Below are 6,000 nucleotides of genomic sequence, written 5' to 3' on the forward strand. Positions count from 1 at the left end.
CACATTAATTACGTAAACTTAGAGTTTCTTTCTTCAAGAGAAGATTTTGATGCTCACCAAAGGAACTCACTCCTCAAGAGCCTTGCCAAACACAAGCCAACGTGTCTCCTGCTGCATTAAAGGGATCCTCAATCAAAGGGCAGCTAAAAGGAGAGCCACTCTGAACCCTAAAAACAATTCATTTCAAAGAACTTTTCACTATCTCTTGGATTTACCAGATGATAAACTGAGCACACACTGCAGCCTTCCCTTTTTACTCCAAGACCACATGAAAGACTAAAAACAAACAAATAATCACAACTGCATAACTGTACTGGAATACCAGAAGAACCCTCTGCGGCTGAGAAACCATGAGGGATGCCTGAAATGTGGAAAACTAGATCTGACAAGATGGAGCACACAGCCTAAAACAGGCAGAGAGGAGTTCGGCAGCCGAGAAGTGGGAGAACACAAGAAGGCTCCAGGCCCAGAGAGGGGGCTCAAGGGATAGTCTCTGGATGATCCATCACCACCAGCAGCAGGGAGAGCCAGGTGGGTCAACCCCTGCACTCTCCTCTCACCCCCTCAGGTCCCACGTGCAGCAGGCAACTGGAGACAGGATTCCCAGAAAACCCGGGCGCTTGAGTAGGAAAAGCAGCGCAGTACGCTGGCTCTCTAGCAGTTCCCCAGAGCAACAGGGCGCACATCTGCCCAGAGGGCTGGCCGCCCAGCAGTTCCGCCAAGCAGCAATCCCACTTCTCCTCCACTTCACGGAAAAAGAAAGAGATCTATTTATCCCTAATAGGCAGTTGGGAAATTATCCTATTTGTACACAAAGATGCCAAGGAATCAAGATAAAGAAGATATTTAAGGGCCGGCCCCATGGCTCAGCGGTTAAGTGCGCGCGCTCCACTACCGGCGGCCCGGGTTCGGATCCCGGGCGAGCACCGACGCACCGCTTCTCCGGCCGTGCTGAGGCCACGTCCCACATACAGCAACTAGAAGGATGTGCAACTATGACACACAACTATCTACTGGGGCTTTGGGGGAAAAAAAAAAAAGGAGGATTGACAATAGATGTTAGCTCAGAGCCGGTCTTCCTCAGCAAAAAGAGGAGGATTAGCACGGATGTTAGCTCAGGGCTGATCTTCCTCACAAAAAAATAAGTAAATAAAACTGTTTAAAAAAAAAAAAGAAGATATTTAAAGAATTAAAGATGGTACAAACATGCAAATAGTGAGTCTGTATAAAAACACACTCCACAGGTTTTGAAATAAACCCCCAAAATGAGTTTCCACCACCTTCCTCTTCCAATCTTATAATAAGGCTTCCGGCTCCTCAAACGTAAAGCTGAAGCCACTCCTGTCAGTGACAGCTAAGCGTATGCATTTTTGTGTGAGCCTGCACAGTATTTAACAGCAGCATTAGAAAACCATGAATCACGCCTGAGGTTCCACTGTAACACTGAGTTCTCACTACTGGAAGTCAGATGCCAAACTACAGCATTGGGTTTTAGATTTCCCTTAAAGCAGCTTGGAACTCAAGAACTGCAAAACATGGGTGATATTTTGGGGAGAAATGGTCAAAAGGCTAAGGAAAATTTCAAATTGCAGCATTTTGGTTAAAAATTCAGGCCATAAATACCGATACAGTTGCCAAATAGAAAATTTTAACATCTTTAGTGATTAGTATTTTTTCAAGTAGTATGTATCTTAGGTCCTCATTTTTATACCGTGTTAGTCAACAAAGACTATTAATTATCACTAACATTTACAAAGCACTTAAAATGTGATAGGCACTGTTCTAAGGGATTCTACTCATGGATTATTCCCCTCTCGCCTCACAAGAACCCTGTGAGGTACAGAGTAGCCCACTTATAAATGAGAACACAAATGCTGAGAGGGATTAAGTGGCTTCTCCAAAGTCACACTACTGCCAAGAGACCCAGCAGTTTGAATCAGAGCTGGGATCTTAACCAGTATGTTAGACTGACTGATTATAATTTCACTAGATTCAACATGAATTTATTGAACATTTATAATGTGCATCAAAGACTACAGCCAGTGCTACAGAGGACACAAAACATGTAAAACGTGTGAAATTGATCCTCGCTCTCTAAGACACAAGATAACACTGGAGAGATCGACTTCCAGCATGACAGCGTGAGTAGCTCTGCTCACCTGCTTCTCGGGGAAACTAGTGAATTTTTTTTTTTAAATAACACCATTTACAGCCCTTGGAAACGGTCCTAGGGCAAGACAGCAATCTAGTCACAAAAACCTAAGAAAATTCAGCATTGACAATACAACAGAGCATGGAAAAGTTTCAACCTAAAGACACTCTCAAGAACAGTGCAAGTTGTGGTGAAAAGCAAGTGGGAAGAGAATCCTGGATCTAATGAAGATACAGCCCAGACTATAGGCCAGCTAGTTTGTAGGAGAGAACCAGGGAATGAGACAGCTGGGAAGAGCCCTCTTGGGGTTCGTACAAGTACCAAACATTAACCTCAGAAACTAATCCCCGGCAGGAGCCACAATTTGACTGGATTAGTCTGTAGAGGAATTTATGCCCCAGGGCACTGCTGAAAACAACACAGCAATGGGCCACAATTGTGGAGGTTAACTGCTGGGTGTAATGAGGGCAAGAGTGGGAGAGAGTCCTACCTGTACCTGTCATCCTAGGGTGGCTCTGGGCATGCCCCAAACTGCACCACCCAGAGAGCAATATCAGAGGTCTTAACACAGTGAGGAAGAAATACATCTCACTAAAATAATCCAGCTGGTATATAAACAAATAACAGTACCAAGCCCTGAAAGAGTCTGGGGGTGGGGGGCCAATACCCAGAGTTGCTACAATATGTTATCTAAAACGTCCTATTTATAGCAAAAAACTACCAGGCATGTAGAAAAACAGAAAAGTATGACCTATACACTGGGTAAAAGGCAGGCAACAGAAACTGCCTGTGAGAGCATCCAGATGTTAGATTTAACAGAACAGAGTTTAAAGTAGCTATTATAAGTATGTTCATAGAACTAAAGAGATGTACATAAAAGAAGTTATGATGACAATTTATATCAAATAGAGAATATCAACAAAGATAAAAATTACAAAAAAGAAACAAGTGGAAATTCTGGAGTTGAAAACTACAGTAACTGAAATAAAAAATTCAACTAGAGGGGCTTGACAGTACATTTGAATTGGCGAAAGAATTAGCAAACTTAGATACATTAATAGAATTTATGCAAGCTGAAGAGCAGAGAGAAATAAGAATGAAGAAAAATAAACAGAGCCTGATAGAAATACGGGACCAATTAAATGCACGAACATACACAGAACTGGAGTACTGAAAAGAGAGGAGAGAAAGGAGCAGAAAAAATATTCAAGGAAATAATAACCCCAAACTTCCCAAATTTATTAAAAAACAATAACTTATACATGCAGGAAGCTCTAAGAACTCCAAGTAAGATAAAGACAAAGAGACCCACAAACAGACACATCAGAGTAAAAAATGCTGGAGGTAAAAGACAAGGAGAAAAATGTTTAAAAGAATCAAGAGGAAAAATGATGAGTCACTTACAAGGAAACCCAATAAGACTGACAGCTGGCTTCCAGCAGAAACAGGGGAGGCCAGAAGGCAGTGGGATAGCACATAGAAAGTGCTGAAGGAAAAAACGTTAACTAAGAATTCTATATTCAGGAAAGGTACTGTTCAAAAATGAAGAAAAAATAAAGCCTTTGCTAGATAAAAATTGAGAGAATTCATTGCTAGTAGACCTGATTTACAAGAAATACTAAAGAAAGTTCTTCAGGCTGAAAACAAGTGACCCCAGGAAAGGTAATTATACATATTGTTTATCCTTTCTATTCTTAACTGATTTAAAAACCAATTGTATAAAATAATATCACACAATGTATCATGGCTTAAAACGCACAATTTAATGTAAGTGTAATGTATTTCCTATAACAGCCCAAAAGGAGGTGGATGGAAGCAAAGTTGCAATGAGCTAAGGAAATGACTGCAGATGGTAAAATGATAATTATAACAATGCAATGTTGAGTTTGTAACATTAACAGATATAATACATATAACAACAATACCAAAAAAAAAGGGAAAATGGGAATCAAGCTGCATAGCAGTAAAGGTTCTGCATATTACCCAAATTCAGCTAGTACAAATCTAAAGCTGATGAGACGTGTATAGTAAACCCCAGAGCAATGACTTAAAAAAATTCAAAAAAAAAAACTAAAAAAAAGATCACTAATGAAATTAAAATGCTACATTAGAAAATACATATAGAAAACAAAAACTAAAATGGCAGATGTAAATCCAACTCTATCAGTAACATTAAACGTGAATAGATTGAACAATCAAAAGGGAAAGATTGTTAGATGGGATTTAAAAAAACACGATCCAACTATATGTTGTCTACAGGAGACACACGAGAGTCACAGAGACAAAAACACTGAAAGTAAATGGATGGGGAAGAATATCATGCAAACAGCAACCACAAGAAATCTGGAGTGGCTGCACTAACATCAGACAACACAGACTTTAAAACAAGAATACTAGAGACAGTGACATTTTATAATGATGAAATAGTCAACATTTCAAGACAACAATTAAAAACATACATGCATCTATTAATGGAGCATTGAAATACATGAAACTTTTAACAGAAATGAAAACAGACAATTCAACAATAGTTGGAGACTTCAATACCCTCATACACAGCTGGTGGGAATGCAAACTGGTGCAGCCTCTATGGAAAACGGTATGGAGATTCCTCAAAGAATTAAAAATAGAGATGCCCTATGATCCAGCTATCCCACTACTGGGAATCTATCCAACGAACCTGAACTCAACAATCCCAAGGGCCTTATGCACCCCTATGTTCATTGCAGCATTATTCACCATAGCCAAGAAGTGGAAGCAACCTAAGTGTCCCTCGACTGATGACTGGATCAAGAAAATGTGGTATATATATACAATGGAATACTACTCAGCCATAAAAAAAGACAAAATCGTCCCATTTGCAACAACATGGATGGGCCTGGAGGGTATTATGTTAAATGAAGGAAGCCAGAAAGAGAAAGACAAACACTGTATGATCTCACTCATATGTGGAATATAAACCAACACATGGACAGAGAAAACTGTATGTGGTTACCAGGGGCAATGGGGGTGGGGGGTGGGGGGTGGGCACAAGGGGTGAAGGGAGACATATATATGGTGATGGACAAACAAACATGTACAACCCAAAATTTCACAATGTTAAAAACTATTAAAACATCAATAAAAAAAAAAGACAAAACTGAAGGGAAAAAAAAAAGACAGGACAAGATTACCAACCTTACAGAATCAAAAAGGATTATAAACAAATACTATGAATAATAGTACACAAATTAGATAACTTAGAGGAAATACACAAATTACTAGAAAAACACAAACTACAAAAATGACTCAAGATAATCTGAATAAACCTATAATAAGTGAAGAGATTGAATCAGTAATCCACAAACTATGCACAAAGAAAAGCCCAGGCATAAATGGTTTCACCGCTGAAATCTACCAAACACTCAAGGAAGAATTAACAGCAATTCTTACAAAAAAAAAAAAAAAAAAAAAGAAGAGGAAGAAACACTTTCCACCACATTTTATGGGGGTAATATTACCCCTATACCAAAATCAGACAAAGATGTCACAAGAAAGCAAAACTACAGGGGCCAGCCTGGTGGCGTAGAGATTAAGTTTGCACGCTCCACTGTGGCGGCCCAGGGTTCACAGGTTTGGATCCCGGGTATGGACTGATGGACCGCTTGTCAAGCCATGCTATGGCGGTGTCCCATATAAAAAAAATAAATAGAGGAAGACGGGCACGGATGTTACCCCAGGGCCAATCTTCCTCCGCAAGAAGAGGAAGACTGGCAACGGATGTTAGCTCAGGGCTAATCTTCCTCACCAAAAAAAAAAAAAAAGAAAACAAAACTACAGACTAATATCTCTTACGAACATGGATGTAA

Source organism: Diceros bicornis, chromosome 30, assembly GCF_020826845.1.
Source record: "Diceros bicornis minor isolate mBicDic1 chromosome 30, mDicBic1.mat.cur, whole genome shotgun sequence".
Taxonomy (NCBI): domain Eukaryota; kingdom Metazoa; phylum Chordata; class Mammalia; order Perissodactyla; family Rhinocerotidae; genus Diceros; species Diceros bicornis.